At 41.6% G+C, this 20334-nt stretch overlaps 2 long non-coding RNA genes across 2 annotated transcripts in view; one reads left to right on the forward strand and one right to left on the reverse strand.

Annotated features, from left to right (window-relative positions):
• Positions 1–12979: 12979 nt before the first annotated feature.
• Positions 12980–14496, forward strand: LOC119617553. Its single transcript, XR_005233878.1, has 3 exons — positions 12980–13324; positions 14142–14271; positions 14378–14496. It is a non-coding gene; the product is annotated as an uncharacterized LOC119617553 (long non-coding RNA).
• A 2756-nt stretch (positions 14497–17252) lies between these two features.
• The window catches only part of LOC119617505, an 8163-nt gene continuing 5081 nt past the window's right edge, over positions 17253–20334 (reverse strand). Inside the window, exons 2-3 of the long non-coding RNA XR_005233820.1 lie at positions 17542–17735; positions 17253–17456 (exon numbers count right to left, since the gene is read on the reverse strand). This is a non-coding gene — a long non-coding RNA (uncharacterized LOC119617505). The remainder of the gene's footprint in view (positions 17457–17541; positions 17736–20334) is intronic.

Below are 20334 nucleotides of genomic sequence, written 5' to 3' on the forward strand. Positions count from 1 at the left end.
AGCTCAACAGCTCAGACATACAGTACTCTATGGTAGAAACATGAATAGAAGTTTAAACAGGTCACAGAGAGTTGAACATTTTGTTGATGGTTTTTACACAATTGCAGTTCATTTTCATGATTTTTGGACATTTTACACGAAATGATTCATTTATAAGGCACACTTAGTCACACTCTAACTCCTGAGCTGCGTAGACTTTTCAAACATTCTGCAAACAAAGTCGTTTTTATTCTCACAAATTTTAAACTTCCTACACAGGAAATGCGTCAAAACATAGGTAGTTTTGTCCTTTTTTTCCCCCATTGTGTCATTCGTTGTGTCATTATGTTTTTCTCTCAAAGTGCAGAGTGCACACATCTAGACTGTCTCAGATTTCCATTGTATCGGAGGTCAGCATTTTTGCTTAAAACTTGGAAGTAAAGGGTCTTTTTAACTTGCCCTGTCTCCTAAATTAAACACTGTAGACACAAACGTTGTTGCGTGTGACGACCAGATGCTTCAGCCACTTAAAGTTCAGGAATGCTTTTAAATACGACGGATAGTTTTTGCACAGCGACTCTTCGTCTGAGGCTCCCTTTTTAGTCTGTGTTTCTGTCCTCCTGCTTTTGTTGAAATGTAAGATTTACTGATAGGTCTTCTGAGATGTCCTCATCAGGAGGCAGCAGAATACTCATGTATAGCACATATCTGTTCACAGTTATTGTTATGAAGACCCCAAAATCTGGCCCCTCCTCATGTCTGAGTTATCTTTTTGTTACGACACCTGTCTCATGAAGAGTGCTGTCAGGGAGTGACAGACACAGGTGTGTGGTTGCCATGGTGACCCTGATGAGCCACTGGCAGCAGCTTGAACATTCCTTTTGATCTAGCATCCATCCCTGCTTCAGTTTCCATTCACAATCCTTGTTATTTTTATTCCCTTCCCTCCTTTAAACTCATATTACTGGTAATAATGCGTCTTTACAACATGCACCTGTGCTTCCACTCCCTCTAAATAAACAACCGGGCCTAAATTCTCCCGTCCGTCCCCCCAGATGCCACAAACCAGCTCGCCAGTAACCTCGATCAGAGGCACCATGTGCTTTCATCTGCATTTTCTCACAGCAGAGGCAGCGCATCAGACTCATGCATGCGTGACTGCGGCCACTTGAAGCAGGCCTTTAAAAGCCACATGGCGCCTGCAGGTGCTTCTCGCTCCGCTCGTCTCCATGAGCTCCTTTCTTCCCTCAAACGAGCTTCAGCCGCTCACGCACATGTGTGCACCAATTAATAAAGATCACAGAGCAGAACGAGGCCCCCGAGGCCCATCAGCTGCAGCATCAAACCCGGATCATCAGCGCATACGTTGGCACGCTCGCCCGACCGGCTAAAAGTCGCGCGCAGCGATGAACCGATGCCATCTAACGCCTGTCTGACACTTTCCGACGCCCAGCTTGCTTGATGTCGAAGGTAAAACAGCGATAATGTTTTTGCCCTTGTCCGTGCGTCCTTATTTGTCTGCACCTTCAGCAAAAGGTCTCATGAACCAGTGGGCAGATTTGAGTAAAACTCTCCCAAAGTAATCATTAAAAGTATATCTACACCTGATGAACTCCTGGAGCCAATCACATTCAAGATGGCTGCCACATAAAATTTACATTAACCAACATAAAAAAAGCTCTATCAACACAAAGGGCTCTGTCTCCTAAATTTATAGATATTGAGGTAGCCGTATCCTTATAATATTCTTTGAGGACCAACACATCCCACTCTATTTAATGAAATCTCACAATACATAAGATCAGGCATAAAGTCATTTACAAGGTTTGACTTAAGCAGCTTTAACTCTGTCTCTTCATGACATTAAATTATTTTAGTTTAAATGTCTGACATAAAAGGCTGCTGGTGAAATGCATTCAAGGAATACTCAGCCTTTACTTGTGTTTAAAGAGGTAAACAGGATTAAACTTTATTTGTATTGAGAATATTTGCAGCAGTTTCTCATTCAGCTGCAGTCCCGACTAACTCCCCCCCTTCCGTCCCCTTCCTTCATCTCAGACGTGACTTTCTGTGCCTCGGCAGTAGTAAGGTTTTCACACAGGATGCTGAGGGGGCAGAGAGGATGTTTAAACGATGATCACATCCTGTGGTGGCGAGCGTCTGCGCGTTTTTCAGGCCCGCCGTTTATATTTGATTCACTGGAAGACCGAAACGATAAGTGACAAACGTAAACCCTGATGGCGTGAAGCCTTACCAGAGAGCTTCCTGCGCCAAACACAGCTGACTGCCAGCGTGTCACTGACCGCAGATCAGCTTTTCCTAACAGTTTTTCGGGGCGAGGGTGTTGTGAGGGTGGCTGCTGTGTTTGTATATGATAGTTTTATTTTGTCAACATCCACCGCAGCAATCACCCACCGCTTTCTTCAAATATAAGCTTATTTCCGGACACTTTTGCCCCGCAGCTGGGTGACTTTTGCTGTAGTTGGACACAGGAAGCTGGGTAAGGGGTTTTTTAAAGTGATTACTGTACAACCCTAATTCCAAACGAGTTGGGATGTTGTGTAAAAATGTAAACAAAAACTGAATTCAGTGGTTTGTAAATCCCATGTTTTATTCCCAGTGGAATGTAGTAAACACCAAATGTTTAAACTAAAAGATTATACAAATTTTAGAAAAGAAAAAGGGTGGTTTTGAATTTTTAGGGCAGCAATGTATCTCAAGAAAATTGGAACAGGAGCAGTAAGTGGTACAATTAAGAAGCAGCTGTAGGATCAATTAGCAACAAATTATTTTCATTGGCAACGGGTCGGTAAGACGTCTTCTGTAAAGACAGCTCACCTTGTCATCACAGTGCTGCTTAAAGCTCTATCAGGCAAAGAAGAAGACAGATGTGAGACTGAGCTCCATCCAGAAACTCTGCTGTCTCCTCTGGACCAAAGATCATTAAAAATGGATCTGTAGTCAGGTTAATCAAATTTTTAAATTATTTGGAATCTGGAATTATTTTTTTCCAGACTGCTATCAGCACAGTTCAAAACCCAGCCTCTCTGATGGTATGTAAGTGCATTACTGCCTCTGGCATGGGTGGCTTTCAAGTCTGTAAAGGCCCCATCAATGCAGAAAAGCATGTACAGGTTTTAGAACAACTTATGCTTCCATTCAGATGGCATCTTTTTCAGGGAAGATCTTGCATATTTTAGCAAGGTCATTTAGTGCATCATGAAACGAAAAATCCTGTAAGAGTCAGGATAGTTGAACAGCTAGAATCCTCCATCAGACCAGAATGGGACAACATTCCCTCCAAAACCTCCAGCAGCTGCTCCCCTCAGTTTATAGATGTTTGCAGACAGCCAGCAGGCGATACGCATTCCTCCAAGGAAAAGCAGGCGTTTAAATAGGTTGTGCTGTCTCAGTCGTGAGGCATTCATGTGGACTCTCATGTAAGGTGATGTCAACTGGTCATTTCTGATGCTATTACTTCTCTCTACAGAATAATACTTCACATAAACCTGTTTTTGTTGTTTGACGCCAATCCATCACTGCCAGAGTTGCGAGCTATTCCTAGACACTTCTGATTGCTTATTGATTTTCGGAACATAATCGCTACCTTGCCTTACTGGCCACATATCAATCCTGAATGTGTTTACGAAAAGGGTGTGGGGGGAATGAGGGGCTCCAGATCAGACTGGATGGTATACTCCACACCAAAGAAATCTCTTGCTTTTGAAACGCTTTGGCTCGGAGTGAAAAGTGATGCACTAATGGGGCTTGTTAAATAGAAATAAGTTGGGAGATGTTTCAGTGCTTCTCATACATCCAGATTCTAGCTTCAGTGATTGTATTTAGCAATGTCTTCTTGCAGCAGTTAACTAAGCTTAACTAAGCTAGCTCATTACCCCCTCCAAGCGGACAGTGACCTTGTGGCCTTGGTGGAGTTTTGCGCTCTCGGGTGCTTTTAGTTGACTATTTTACCTCGAGGAACGCGGTTCGAATGCTAAGTGCCTTTGCTGAAATTTGTCAAGGAATCTAAAACTGAGCTATTAAAGTTCAAACAAGCAGAAAATAGGCTAAAATGTGCAGGACACGAGCTAAAAAAGTAGCAGCAACAGTAGCTTGAATCTAAAAGCTCAAAGTAGCAAAATAAATGCTAACCTTAGCAAAACTATCACATAATCCTCATAGCTACAAAACTGTAGCTAAAAACTAAAAGGTGCAGAATGGAAGCTAAAAATTAAAAGCTCCAAAATAGACAAAATATAGAAGATGTGCTGAAGTAGATTGTAAAGAGAACAATGTTTTTGAAGGAACTGAAGCAATCTTAATGTATTTCTATGGGGATTTTTTTTATAAAGTTAAATATTTTGAAAGGTATACAAATGACAAAAAACAAAAGTCAGAGCACATTATTTTTTTGATTGAGCTGAATGTTTTGGCATATATGAGTGGTTCAGATGGTACAAAGTATGCAGAAGTAGTTTGATTGCAAAAAACATACAGAAGAAACTATAAAACATTAAGTGAATACTGGATCAGCTTTCACATTATCAAGTGTGCAGTGACATAAAAATATAAATGTTTTTGCCTGTGTCTGTGTGTGTGCATGTGTGTGTTTGTCTGTTAGCAAAATATGTCATGAAACACTGAACAGATGTGAATGACACTCTCAGAAATTGGCTGACATATTTACAGTTACTGAGCTAAAAATAATGAGTTAGTAACTGAGAGTAATCCCCAACTCATACGCTAGGACAGGCGTATTCAGCTAGTGGCCCGTGGGCTGGATACAGCCCTTTTTGAAACTTTTTTGGCCCCCACAAAGGTGCCAGAATCCCAAACTGATTTGTCTAAGTATAATGATAAAAATACGTAATGCATATCAGTTATTTCTATACCATGAGTGCCATAATGAGCTAATAGAAGTCTGCCTCCTTCAGATAACTTTTGGTAAACCGTGACACTGTAGAGGGGTTGTGTGGGTATAAATGCGCACCTGTAAGCAGATGTCTGATTGGCCCATCCATCTCACCTGCAAAAAGCCGTAAGACTGCAGTAGTCACAGATGACAGCAGCAAGACTGGCATTTTCTGAGCAAACTACAATGTCAAGATGTCTCCCTTCAAAGATGGAAGGTACATTTAGAAATTTGACAGGATTTTTTCTTCAGTTTGCCAACAGCAATGATGTTAATAAACACTTCTGTATAAGAAATGACAAAATTGTAGGTGTTTTGAAAATAACGTTATGCACAATCTAATATCACTTAGCTACTACCACAACAAATTTTAGCTCAGTATCTATACAGCTGACTGAGCTACGGCCCTTTTTTGTGTTGGCTAATGTTGATGTGGCGGCCATCTTGAATTGGATAGGCTCCAAACGTTAGGGAGTTGTAGAAGTGCATGATTACTTTCTGAAAGTTTCATGAAATCTGTCCTCTGGTTCGTGAGATTTTTTGCTAACAGACGAGCAGGGTTGACTCCAACAGCTGATGCCAAAGGTTGAAAAGTAAAATTCAGCACCGTGTGCAGTGCTCGGAGTATCTAATCAAATACACTCAGCCCAGGGTCGTTTAGTTTGGCTGGTTTTCTTTCTTTTTCGCAATTTGCTATAAATTCCGAGAGCATGTATAGATGCATATTCGTCATCTTAAGGAAAGAACTTTCAAGCTTTATTTATTTTTTATTCTGCCACAGCTGTGCAATCAGTGAGACGGGATAAACAATTAGAGTGGCATAACTGTAATCATTAGCAGCGACAGGGAAGAAACAAACACAAAAGCGAGACACGCAGATGGGCACGGAGAACTGTGGGGAGGTAGACTCTCGATGTGCCAGAGCTGACAGGAAGGATGCAGGTCCACAATAGCTCTTCTGCCAGAGTGCCAGAGTGACGGAGGAGTAGGAAGGACATCGTGAAAAGACAGGAAAACACGAGGAGCCACGGGGTCAGACGGCACACAAAGCTCAGACAGGAATATTTGACATAGCTTCCCATTTTTCCAATAGAGACATTGTCACTGAGTTTGGTCTGCAGGTCTGAAACTCCACAAACCGCTTCAGTGAAAACAGGAGAAAGGTCATGGTTTGTTTTTTTTGTTGTTGTTTTTTTTTCTGACAAAAGGGACCATTGAGTCAGAGGTGATTGTGTTGTGTTGCCTGCAGACGATACCAGAGGGTGTTATAGGAATGTCAAGAACACCCGCTTTAATGTAGCCCTGTTTGTTTGTGCGTTATTGCTTTGTTTGTGTTGTGTGTGGGTGTTCCGTACAAACCCGAGGAACGGCGTTTGAGCCATAAACGCTCTGTTTAAAACAATCAATATCCACTCTGATTTATAGGTGGCAAAAAGAGCATGAAATGTTGGGTTTGATTCGTACATGTGTGTGTGTGTGTGCGCGCGCCTCCGTGATGCGGGAGGGTGAGTATGCGTGAGCGTGTGTGTGGGCTGCAGGGCCACCCTCTGATCGTCTCCCTGGCAGCCGCTGAGCTGAAGTGCTCTCTGGGTGATGAAGAGGCCTCCCAGAATGGGAAGAAACACACACACACACACACACCATAAACCCCTTATCAGAGCTGACAGTATCTTTTTCCTCTCCTCACATGGGTTGGACATGCATAGCCTGGATGCATCTCTGCAACTTTCTGCCATGTTATGATGCACCCACATCCATTTTGAATGCATGAACCCACCCCGGCTTCCCCCCCCCCATTCCCTCTCCCTCCTTCCATTCGCCTCCCCCGGTGTTTGATGTGGTCTTTGGAGAACCACGTTTAAAGAAAAGCATCTCCAGCTTTGAAGTCGCTCTGTGTTTCCCACTCTCTTTCTGCGGTGTTTCCTCTCTTATCTTGCCGAAAGACTGCGAGCTGGGAGGGGAAACAGGGCCTAGCAAATGGAACGAGATACTTGCCCCACATACTCACCATGTGTCGTACCTGCGAACTTGAGAACATTCACGTGTAGAAGACATTGTGGGGTGTTTTGTTTTGTTTTTTTTTCCAGGATACGCCCTCCACTTCTTGCCAAACCACATCAATGGCTTTCTCCAAGAAGCCTTTTCTTTAAACAAATCCCTCCAGAAAAGAAAAAAAAACACTGTTTGGAGTCACTGTGGGCATTTATCAAACTATCTGAGAGTGAAGTGGCATTTGGGTATGACTGGTATGTCTTAACAAAAGCTTTAACAAAAGTGCCAGGTGTCATCTTGCAGTTCTTTACTTCAAAGCTTTCATTTGAGGCCAAAGACTCCCTCCACTCGTGGAAAAAAAAATAAGCAAAAGAAAAAACAAGTTTTTGACAAGTGAGGATGACAGATTAGAGCTGAAGACACTTGGCCTGCCAGCGCGGACGTGCCCTTTTTCAGAGACCAGAATTACGACACACGTGCTTTTCTTGGATAGACTGGTGAGAAATTAAACGCATCATGTGAAGCAAATGTTGCAACGCTGCGGTGGCTCTTTCCACAATCTCAGCTGGCTAAATACAGCTGCGAGAGCTGAGTAAACTGCCCGTCCCTCCGCAGGTTGAGGTCTCGAGCAATAATTTGCTCTCGATGGAGGTAAACTTTGCGTAAAAGCAAACTCATATAGAGGTGATTCACATCAGAGCTGATAACAAATTGCTGTTTCTTCTGTATGCTTAATTGGTTTGACTGACTAGCACTAACCTTCCTTACTCCAATGAGCATCGTGATGATAAATTTTAATAGTGATTTGCGTGGGTAGCATAAAAAATTAATTTGTGCATCGCAGGAGTGTTACCCAGCTGAAGGGAGCTGAACTGCAGTTTGTGTTTTTTGTTCATTAGAGGACCACCATACCACAATTACACCCGGTCCCATGGAAAGAAACACCATTAAAAAGGATACAAGTTGATGCAAATCAATTGTGTGTGTGTGGTTTTTTTACACTTCGTTTTCAAAGCAGACACCAGCACAACAGTTTGTCTCACTGTACGTGATTTGGTGAGAGAAAATCTGGGGAGTCACATCAACTCTTTATTTAGTTCGAAGGAGATCATTTATCTTTTATCTTTTATTTTTCTGGAAACTCCAGAGAAATCTAAAAGTGAAAACATCCCATTTGAGAAGAACCAAAAGCACAGATCTTTTGAAAGGTTATGAACAATTAACATCTTACCTGTAGCATTTTGAACAACCTTAGTTTGGACAAACAAAGATTATTTTTAATTGGACTCACAAGCTAGTGTCCAAGACCAGAATGGATTGCTGTCTTGAACAAGTCCAAATCTCTATAGAGATTCACAAAAAACACTGTTTTATACATTTTTACATCACTGACAGTTTACCTGCAAGTGTAAATAGCAGCAGCTAGCTGTAGCGCTTTATTCGCAACATGGAGGCACTTTCTGAAAGGAATATTATGTCAGGAATATCAAAATTTTAAGCTCAAGGTGGATTCCAAATGGCAGCAAATCTCTTTGCAAGCTTGTTAATTTGGCCTGAAATAAATGTTGCGTTTCATTTATATCAAAGTTGAAACTCGGTTCTAGAAACAATGTCACATTCGGTTAAATCCGTGGTCCAGTTACCAGTTGAAAAACCTGGAGACTTCGCTAATTATCCTCAGTAAGCAGGCTAACTATTGTTAGCAACACGAGCTGCTAACATCGTGTTTCTCTGCTTCCAAACACTGCTTACTAACTAATTGAAGCTGAAAATTATTATGTGTGCAACTGATTTAATGGTGTTCAAACTGATAGAAGTGAAACTAAAGTTTATCACTGCAGCTATCACAGTTTTCCATGAGCATGGCAGCCATTTTGGTTGAGGTTGAGGTCGATCAAGGATCTTGGAATGGGAATTCCAGCTTCTGGGGACGTTCCAGTTGACTTTATGGATTTGCTGCTCAGAAATCCTTACTTTCAAGTACAAATGGAGCGCACCAAAACTTTCTCCAAACTGAGATTGTTCTAAAACATGGATTTTTTTTTTTTGAGAAAGTTGTCAGCTAACTCAGAGATCACTGATTAAACTCTCATGGTCGCCTATTACAGATTACAGAACCGGCATTCAGTTTCCTTCTGTAAAAATTAATTATTTTATTGTTCACTGAGCATAGTAAGTGGTAAAGCTGACCTTGTTCTCTCTGTATGTGTTGTGCAACAGTAGAAAAGCTTGACAGGCATAGCAATCGTAACTAAGTGGGGCAAGGCGTAGTGAGAGGTCAGTTTAGGTCAGGAAAACTCATAGGTTTCTCAAAAACTCAAAAAACACCAGAAAAAAAAGAAGAATGACAAGATGGATGTTACCTTGGCAAATAAAAGCAACAAACTAAAGGCCTGTGTATGTCAGCTTCCACATGAATGTGTTAATTACTCCTCAGAATGGACGGTAATTATATTTGTAGGAACCTGGGTGTCTGAATGCCGCTGCTGTTCTGGGAAATGTTTACCAAGAGAGCCCCCGATGTCCACTTCAGGGGCACTTTATTGTCGTCAGTGAACCGCCCGCGGCCGCCACCAACGACACCCCTGCCCTTCCTCCATGGCAACGCAGACAGACAAACAGGAAGCAGCTGTTGCCAGGGAAACAGCCAGAAGGTCTGCAGAGCTACACTGTGGCAAAGTGCGAGTGAGGTAAGAAAAAGAGCGAAAAATGTGGAGGGAAAAGCATCGCTGTGGTGGTGGAATCTAATTAGACTGTGACGGGGGATAAAAAGGGATATTTCCAGCTTCTGAAAAAGAATGTGTGTGTGTGTGTGTGTGTGTGTTTGTGTGTGGACTTCAATTTGCGTAAATACTGCAGGCTACCTACGTCTAAGCCTGGGAATAGACTGACTGATGCACAGAATGACAGACAAGCTTTGGAGTCCTGGCAACCCTGCTATTTCTTTCTCCCACCGCCCCCTCCTCTGCTTGCACACACACACACACACACACACACCCCACACGCCTCCTTCCCATCCCTCCATCTCAACTCTGCCATCTCTCCCCTACGTCTGTCTTGTCCCTTGGCATAAAGCGATTGCATATGGATTGTCACATAATCCGATTGTGTCACTGAGAATAGCTTCGCCTCCACGGGGCCTCTCATTTCCTCCAGAATGTGAATTTGGATCACTTATCCATATGAATTAACAGGATGAGCTCATTACATTAGTATTCACCGTTCCTGCAAGGCCTCGCTGCCGGGAATTAGTTTCACGGGAGCTGACAGGGCTCTCACCTGTGAAATGGTGTTACGAAGTGGAAAGTCTGGTTTTTGGATCGACATTAAAGAACTTGTTCTCTCCTCTGGGTTTTTTTTTGTTTGTTTTTGTTCAGTTATGACACACAACGCAAAACCCCTCAAAGCTAATTTTAAGGCCACCTGACTTTGATCTTGAGCCGAGAAAACAAATAGAAATCTATCAAAAGGTTGCCGCTTTATAACATTTCATGCTTGAGTTTGCACACACACATGCAGATGCTCACACACATTTACACACCTTAAACGAGACGTAGATTTATGGAATCAAACAGCTCAGCGAGGAATGTGAAACACTAGCCTGTTTTGTCTTGTAATCTCTGAATAACCATATCATGGATTTTCTTGTGATCTCCATATCTCCATATCATCTCTGTAATTTAACTGAATAAAGTATCTCTGATCCACATATAATTGTTCTTTCATCAAATGTATCTGTTTTCTTGCCTTCAGCGACTAAAGCTGTTTTCAAAGTTCCTGGATTTTTTTTTTTTCCTCGTTTTGGCAAATTGCCTTTTCCTGATTTAGTATTTTTTCCTTTTCGTTCCTTTTCTCTCAAGCAGCCACTGATCATACGCTCATTTTCACTCTCCCTTGTCTGGTGCGACTCCCCAAAGCTTTACCAGCGGATTTACTGGATTAAAAAAAAAGAAGAAGAAGAAGAAGAAGAAGAAGAAGAAGAAGAAGAAGAGAAAATACCCTGAAAGGAGCTGCTCCTGTGGCACGATGCCGAGTGCAACACACTTTCACTGCGCCTTCAGCGAAGGTATCTCTTTAAATAGAGTAAACAGAGTTCTCAAGTTTGGACCAAATATATGAAACACCTGACAGATCAACACTTTTTTTTATTTTTTCTTACAACAAAACCTGTCACTGGCACAAATACGTTATCTGCCAACTGCTGTCCAGGGACACAAATTTCTTGGTACATTTTGTGCTGCTGGACACAAAAACAACCTTAAAGTCTAAATTCAGTGTGTAAAATTGTCATAAATGAATGTTTATCACATGCAACAGTCATAAATAAAATGCACACAAACAAAATTGAAGAAACAAGCATTTTTATAAATGGACTGTACTTACATAGAGTCGTTCTAGCCAAGCAGGCCACTCAAAGCACTTTGCAACCCAATCTGTCCATATTTACCCGTCCATACAGCACTCTGCTACATCTCTACAAAGCTAATCTGAATAAATCATTCTATAGAGTCTAATCAGTGCTTGAGATCATATTCATTCAGCGATGGGGCACATCAGAGGGGCTGAGTGTCTTGCTTCAATATGTGGCATACTGGTGAAATGCTCTAACCACTGAGCCACAGCCTCCCCAATCTATTTTATTTTTATTTCTTTTAGTGGCTATGTTTAAAGTGCCTTATATGGTTCTTTGTAACTATTCTCATTTGAGCTAAAAGCTAATGCTATGCTCATTATCTGCTAACATGACATGGCCATAAGCTTAATGCTTAAAATCCTCATGCAAGTACATCGACGATCTAATTTTACACAAGTTCACTGGATTAGTTTAGCCTGTCAGCATGCTAGCATTTGTGCTAGTTGTGTTTGTATATACATTGTATTTTTCCATTTTTTTTCTTTTAAACCGTGCGCAACAGAACAGGAAATTGATCAAAAGCACCAAGCTTAAACTATGATGTCTATGATGTTTGTTGGGAAATCGAAATACGTCAGCACTACAGGAACCATCAGAGGTTAACTCAAGTTTGAGTCCTAAATTAATACCTGAAAGTCACCAATAGGTTTTACTGTTAGCGGTGGGTAAATCTTAGAAAACAATTTTTAACAGTGGCAATAGTCATGTAATAAAAATAGCTTTATTGTGTGGTTTATGGGCACAATGTTTTCCTTTGCTTTCTGTGTCAGAGTGACGCAAACAGTCTTTTGTTTCTTTCCATTGGTCAAGTTCCTCAAAAACTAGCCTCTGGTTTGTCCTGCTTGGCTCAGACCATAAAAACAACTGTATTGTAATCCTAACTAAACTATTTTTTACTGTAGATATCTATGTTCATGACGTTGCAACTACAGACACATTTACAGTCATGAAAAGAAATAAAAAAAAGAATGATCCAGTTTGTAAAATGTTTCAAATCTAATCTCAAGTGTACAAAAACACACAACTGATTCCATCGTGTCATTAAAAACTAAACAAAAAAAGTCAAAACTGAGTCCAGCCAATGATTCAACAGCTTGAAGAATCAACCTTTCTGAGCAATAACTTAAAGTAGTTGTTTTCTAACAATTTCTCTGAGCATTGCACAGTCTGACCTTGGGGTAAATTTTACTGGGACGTCCACTCCTGGGAAGACTGGCAGCTGTCTCGGGAATAATCTCTCTCCAGAACTCCAGGTTGTTTGGAGATGACCTTTAACCCGTCCCAGATTGCTGGGCAGCAACAGTTGCTTCTTTTACTGAAGGTCATTGCTGATGTCTTTCCTCCCTGGCATCGTTTTAACAAACAGAGCAGCGAACTGCCAAACGTCCTGCTGGTATACATGTTTATGATGATCAGATAATCGATACTTTCCCTCCTACAGAAGCAGCAAGGAAGATCTTAGTTTTTCACACGCAGCTTCTCCATTTTGGCTTCCCTTTTGTTTAATAATAAATGATATAATAGAATCTGTTGTATGTTTTTGTACACTTTAGTCTAAATAATTTTAAAACCTGGTAAAGACCAGATTATTCTTGTTAAGTCCTGACAGGTAAAACAGATAGTGTAGACTTCCTTTTTCTTTCCTGACTGTAATTTGTGTTGGCCTTACCAAAAAAAAAAAAAAAAAAGCTCTTTTAATGTAGTCTAAATAAAAAACAACCTTCACTCCTCAGGATTTACGGCAGATAAAGCAGCTGCGATCAGCTGCATATTATTTCCTTTTCTCCTGAAACACAGCTTATCGTATCGTGTGATGTGGCGTTCATCTGATTATCTTGACTAATTTTCCTTTTTCGTGGCCTGACACACCCCACAGGAGTTTTCATAAGTCGAGTCATTAGGTTGGAGCTGCGTACGTCAGTGAACAACGTTGCTCAATCGCCTCGCAAACTGCAACAGATGGAGGGAGTGACTTTACCAGCGTTCAGGTTTAACCGAACAGAGAAGTCATCGAGCAAAAGTGTACGGTATGTTTCCATTTATTGATAAAAACACGGTGAAAAGAGTAAAACACAACTTCCCACAGTTAGTCACACCTCCAAATGGAAAAACATCTGTGGTGTTTCCTTTAGAAGAAAGCAGAAAGTTAAGTCAGTGAATTTTATCATGATTTGTTTCCCCCAATGTCGTTATCAGATCTCTCTGTCCGTGGTCTACATACATCCTAATGCTGATTACTCAACTTTGTGAAATTAGACAGGGATGTAGGAGTGTACACACATGCCAAAAATGAAAACAACCATGATATTAAAAAAAACACCAGCAATGGCGCAAATGACAAATCGCTACGTCTGACCACATCTTTTCTGCACACACTGCATCTCCTCAACACGCAAAGGTCATGGGTGTATCTGACCACAGGCGAGTTATTTTTGTCAACTTCCATTATTGAGTGATCCAAAAATAAATCCAAAAGGAAGTCGTGTTTTTCTGGCTCAAGCTTCAGTGTCAGCATCAAAAGAAATTCACCAGGAATGAGAGACTGATGTCACACACATTTCTGGCCTTCCTTTGTTAAAAAAAGATTTAGATGGAGAGTGCAAACCTCTCATGGGGTTATAGGGTTGTTACAAATCTGGATCCCCACTAAAACTGAATTATTTGGGTTTTTTGGAGTCACAGGGAGCTGGTGTCTATCTCCTATCTCCATCATTGTGTGAGAGGGAGGGGACACCCTGGACAGGTTGCAAGTCCATCACAGGGACAAGGAGAGACAAACAACCAATCACCTAAGGACTATTTAGAGTTACCAATAAACCTAACATGCATGTTTTTGGTCCATAGGAGTAAACCCACCTGAGCAGAGGGAGAACATGGAAACTTCACCCAGAAAGGCCCCAGGCCGGGAAGCAAACCTGCAACCTTCTTCCTGGGAGGCAACAGCTCTAACCAGTGTGCTGCTATGCCACCTCAGGTAGCACCAGCTAATGTTATTTTAGGAAACAAAACTCACTGTCTGGTGCAAACTAAAGTTCCCAACCAAGCTAACCAGGTGTAACACAATGTGGATGTTTTACAAGCTGATGTCCAGTGATGTCCACGTCGAGAGGAGCCAGTTGAGGTGGCTCGGGCATCCGGTGAGGTGTTCCGGGCACGTCCCACCAGGAGGAGGCCCAGAGGAAGACCCAGGACACGCTGGAGGGACTATGTTTCTCGGCTGGCCTGGGAACGCCTTGGGATTCCCAGGAGGAGCTGGACCAAGTGGCTGGGGAGAGGGAAGTCTGGGTCTCCCTGCTTAGGCTGCTACCCCCGCGACCCGACCCCGGATAGGAGGAAGAGGATGGAATGGAATGGAATGTCCAGTTAGGTCAACTTCTTGGCTTCACATGTTGGACTGTGAAGAATCCATACAGCTCATCTCCAAACCAGCCAACGAGTCAACCCAGCTATTGAGTTATTAAACTAACCCAGCAGTTTTTAGTGTGTAAGTATGACCGTAAACAAATCTGCTCTAATGTAATCACTGACATTTGGATCAGTGATTACATTAGAGCAGCTGCCCACTCACCCATCAGACCGGCAAGTTCAGAGTTCGATGTTCAGACCGCTCAGTTAGGTTCAATTAAACCTGCGAGGCTTCAGATCAGACTCTGATTCACATTTTGACATTAAAGCTGCAACGGCACAACAGAAGACACTCAGTGGGGATACAGTGGACCTTTTTTTCCAATTTTGTCCACAGCTCTTCAGCTTCATAATTTGGTTTTATATAAGAAAAAAAAAACAGATCAAAACACCTCTTTTATTTTTATCTTTGTCTCCTGACACTTGCTGCTCTTTATTATCATGGCCTGGTTTTGTTTTCAGAGCTGTATTTATAAAAAAAAAAAAAAAAAAAAAAAAAAGATCTGTTTCCATTTTAAACAGAACATACACACCTCTGATTAATTTTTCATGTTTCCAGCATCCAGAGTCTGGCAAGCTGCTAAACCTATACATAATTAACGGGTGTCAGTGCGTAAGCATTGAAGATGCTCAACTGGAAAAAGTGTGCTTTGACTTTTAGTAGCAGTACGTCAAACGGAGTAGACAAAACCCATAAAAAACTATATGAAAGAAAACAATTTGGGTGAAATAAGTAAGAAAACCCAGCCCTCAGAGAAGATCTGTAGCTCAAACGTCCTTCAAACATCACAGAAAGTTGGACTTTACATCATGGAACCGGCATTTTTTATATTAAAAACACTGTAGCTCCTTAAAAGTTCCTGCGTGCTGCTTACGGTTCATGAACGTTTTTCGACACCGCTTTTAGTTTTTGCACAAGAACAGTTTCATCACGGCTTGCTTTCTCACGGCTCCGTGTTTCTGTCTGCCTTATTAGGAGTGCTGTCACAGAATAAGAGACACAAGGTGTCCGGTTACCACGGTGACCCTAATCAGCTCCTGGCAGCAGCAATAACGTTTCTTTCGAGCTTGGTGCTCTTCTTCTACAGTTTATACATCAGCATTTTGTCAGCTTAGATTACTACAAAATAAAAGTCCCAAATAGTGATTGGTGCCTGACGGATGCTGGAATTTCAGGAACTGCTTTTGCAAAATTTTCTTCATAAATTTTGATAAATGTTTCAGAAAAACATGCACTCATAAGTAACGTTTTCAGTAATTTCTTCACATTGGTACTTTTACTGCCCATCCGGGTGATTTCTTTTTAAACTCTTAGTTCATAGTTCTTCAGAGACATGCGTCAAAGACCGGGTGTACCTAAAAATAAAGGCAGCAGAGTTATGAAAGCGTATGTATGCAGCAACAAGCAGTGTTGTTGTGGAGCTCGTGGTTTCAGTTTGCATCACAGCAGGGCATTTTCATTTCTCTTTTTATCTTACTCAGATTTATTTCTTTGCCAAATTTTGCGGTGTTTTGAGTGTTGGGGAAACTGCTGCACAACGCGTTTCCCCCTTTGTCCTCCAGTACAAAAAAGTCACGTCACGTGATACAGTCTGTTCTCAAATTTGAACGTTTTTTGGGGTTTTTTTTTTTTAGTTTTGTCTTGTTTTTGCATGTTTTTGGCCGGTTGCCTACAAAATTCAGGGCTTTATTTTTGTATGTGTGAGTTTGCTGAGACCTACACTTTTCAGTTTACGACACAAAAGTATGCAGCGTAGATCTGAAACTAGATTTGTATTTATTTATTTTTAATCTAGAATGATGAGATTGTTCAAAGTTTAGCCCGACAAGCTTCACTTAAAATTTTTAAGGACTAAAAAAAAAAAATATGATTTTGAATGATTTAATTTGGGAACCCAGATCCAAGCTCAGCATGAGCGCCTGCTAACGCTTAGAGCTCTCTTTTAGACATCGTTTCAACCTTTACTGAACTGATTAGGGGAACCAAATAATCACAGGAGCGCCACAGAAAAGGGTCACTTTTTAAAAAAATTATAATTACTCTGAAACGTGTAAAAGGGTCTGAATATACACTGAAGTGCCCCTGATAGTCATACTAATTATTTAATTCATGCTGATGAACGTTATATGACTCATGCTGAGCTCATGGTTCCCAGTACTGTCATGAACAGTGGAGATGACGGAGGCGAACCCAGAATGCAGACTCATTTTAAAGAAAGAAAAACTAATTTATTAAACTAGGAAAATGAACAAAAACAAAAATCTGACGTGGCAGCAAACAGATAAGAACTAAATAAAAATACATAAATGGAACAGAACTCAGAAAACCAGGAACACGGCGCGAAGCAAACAAGAGAGACAAACATCAAACAAACCTTAGACAATGGACCAGCGAGGTATGGGAAGAGTGACCGGGTTTTTAAGACTGCGGATAACGAGGTGAGTGGGAACAGGTGGAATGATTACTTATTCGGGACAGGTGAAGATGGGCGTGGCTAACAGACAAGTGAATGACTGGGGAAGAGTGGAAATGAGAACACAAACACAAGGAGGACAGAACCAAGAAGAAAACAAAAACCAGATAACTACAAATAGAAAACAAAAACAAAACCAGAGAACTAAAATAAAAACAACCCAGAAAAAGCCAAATCACCACAAGTACTCTGATAAGACCGAAGCGACAAGTGAATTTCCTGTGCTGCTCATCCAGGTGAAGATCAACTCCTATATGTAGAATCCGAAGCAGTTTGTTTTCTGGATAACAAAAGAAAAACGAATGTTTCAGAACATTTTCCTAAAAGGAGTTCTGTGGAAAGATTATGAACAATAAATATCTTACCTGTCATGGATAACTCTTTGAATGACCACAGTTTATTGGCTCTTTGCGTGTAATGTAAACTTTCAAAATGTCATAACTGTTCATGCAGTTGCTCTTTTATGAAGCTATAAATAGTGACGGCGGCAGCCAGCTGTAACACTTCCTTTGCAGCCCAGGTGCTCTTCAAGAATACAATCTTCATTCAGCCATGAGAACTGGGTAATGTGAAGAATGACAGCAAAGTAAAGATTTACAATACAATAATACAATCTACAGCAGGTAAGATATCAATTATTCACCACTTTTCCACAGAACCCAAGTCAAAACATCGGAACCATCCCTTTGATTGCATGAAACAAGCAGAACAAGCACCTACTTTTGAATTTTTGTTTGTTTGTTTCTCACTGAGACAAAATTGGCTTGTAGCATGTAAAAATATATAGCATCCCAGGTTTAACCTCAGTTGTTTACAAAAACAAAGAAGATTCACTTCTCAAAGGCGGGGCTTGGTGATAAACTTGTTCAAACATAAAAAAATCTGTTTGTAACGTTGACATTTGAGATGGTTAACAATAACAGATGAATATCCTCATGTCAGCGTAATGAAAGATGTGAATTTACATCAGACAGATATGAAGATTAAACGTGAGCTATTAGCTCAAACTGCCACTGTAATTATCTTAATCTCAGTCTGTTAGAGGCCTCCTTTGTCATATTGTTCCCGGCCTGCAGAGCTGCTCGTATCAGATAAAAACTCTTCTCTTTTCCTTTCTCTGAGTGCCCTTTGGCCCAAGTCTGCATGCCCCTGTGTTGACCTGCAGGACCACACAGACGTCAGGCCGGACGAGATGACACAGAGAAACAGGAAGTTAAAAAAAAAGTTTAAGAAAGAGGCGTGTATCGGAGCAGATAAGAAAAGGGGGAACTGCTGAGTGCAAATGAAGAGCAGTCATGCAGAGGGGGGGCCGCAGCAGAACTGAGATGAAGTCTAGATCCAGTCAAAGGGACAGACCCAGCGTCAAGATTATGCAACCTCAGCTGAAGTTGCTCAGGAGGTTGGATCATTCTTCTAATTCACTGTGAAGCACTTCCAGCACCTGCAGTACATCCTGTGTGTGTACATTTCTTTTCATGAATGCCGCATTTCACTTGTACTTGAGAGAGTGCGGCTCTGAGGCGCAGATGAGTCGCGCGAGGTGGATCCGTGTGACTCGCGCTGATGACTCGTGGGTAAAAACCCAACATCTGGTGAGCCGTATTTCAGAAGTGAGGTCTCTCTGTGGGCTTTTTCAACAGGATATGGAAGAGTGGGAATCACTTCTGTGGAATCTGTCCACTCTGTAGTTAACAAACATCCATTACTTTCTTTTGTCGGCCCTAACTCGGCACCTGACTCATGTGGAAGCACCAGACTGACCGAGACTGTAGTGAAAGGCTGCTATTTATAAGAGCTGGATGTCCCATTTGATTGCTGCAATTTAAAAAAAAAATCACAGGATTCTATGTGGTTAACTGTATTTAACTGCAAACTTGTTTATTTTGTGGTTATTTTTTTTTTAAAATTACGTAAACACAATGCTTATTTCCCATGCATTTGTCTTTAGCAAGGAAGCCTTGTGTGTAAACCATTTGCGACGCAGTTATTTGATAAGTGAGCTTACTGGCTGTTTGAATGGGCATCCCAAGTTCGTCTGAACATGAACATATGGATTTATCAAGCATGTCAACATAACAGATTAATCGATGATTAGAGATCTGAGAGCAAAACTGCACTTAAAACATGTTCTATTTATCAGCTCAGCCACTCCACGTTTGAGTCCTTGATGCCAGGATTGAGCAAGAGACGGATCATCAGATCAGGTCTGCAGTAATGAGGGCGTTGCTCCGGTCTGATGTGGTGAAGAAGGAGCCAAACCAGAACAGGCAAAGCTCTCGGTTTACTGGTCCGTTTACATTCTGACCCTCACCTATTGTCATTATTGGTGCGGCGCATGCCCAAAAGAAGAAGATCCCTGATACGAGTGGCGGAAATGAGCCTCCCTTATCATGCTGGGTGATTTTTAAAAAGGGCTCGTAGATGTCGCAAGTGCTTGCAAGTTCAAAAGATTCATCTCGAACCTTTCAACAGAACGTGTGAGACATTTTCCTGAGGGGTTGGCGGCTGGGAACCTCGATTGTGACTTGGGTTCATGTCGTTTGACGTCTGATGACAGAATGATTGCTGGACTGGAGCGAGGCCCAGTATTTATACGCTCCAGAGTTCTCAATTATCACGTATAGCTGTCACACGACAGGTGAGCGCGGTCACGAGTTTGCAACAGATAAACTGCTTCGATACATATCTCAAATTGCTTCTCTCTTTGTGATCAAGATGTAGCCATTGTCAGAAACGTGTGTGTGTGTGTGTTTTAGGTCGTGGGTTGGTTTTTTTGATTATTATTTGTTGCAAACTTATCAGGGTTGGAAGGAAGTAATAAAATAAGATATCTGATTGGAGAGGGTGGATGAGCACGCAGATAAGATGTGGAGGAAATGCAGGCTTCCTTAGAGTTTGTAAAGACGGAGAGCTCTCTTTGTAAATGACTTTTCCCAGTCTCGATGTTCCCTGCTGTGAACTCGCAAGGTTCTGCATTAATGACGTTCACATGCGCCCGATATTAAAATCATTAGAGAAATCATGGGGCTTTGCCTCCTCCTCTGTTTCCTCCTCTCTCTCTCTCCCTCTCTCATCCTCTGAATCAGCCACTCCAGGCTGCAGCTGCCGGCTCCTTAATGGTCTCCAGATCTCCATCTCTTCCTCCTACCATTACCCCC

This window comes from Kryptolebias marmoratus, linkage group LG12 (genome assembly GCF_001649575.2).
Source record: "Kryptolebias marmoratus isolate JLee-2015 linkage group LG12, ASM164957v2, whole genome shotgun sequence".
Taxonomy (NCBI): domain Eukaryota; kingdom Metazoa; phylum Chordata; class Actinopteri; order Cyprinodontiformes; family Rivulidae; genus Kryptolebias; species Kryptolebias marmoratus.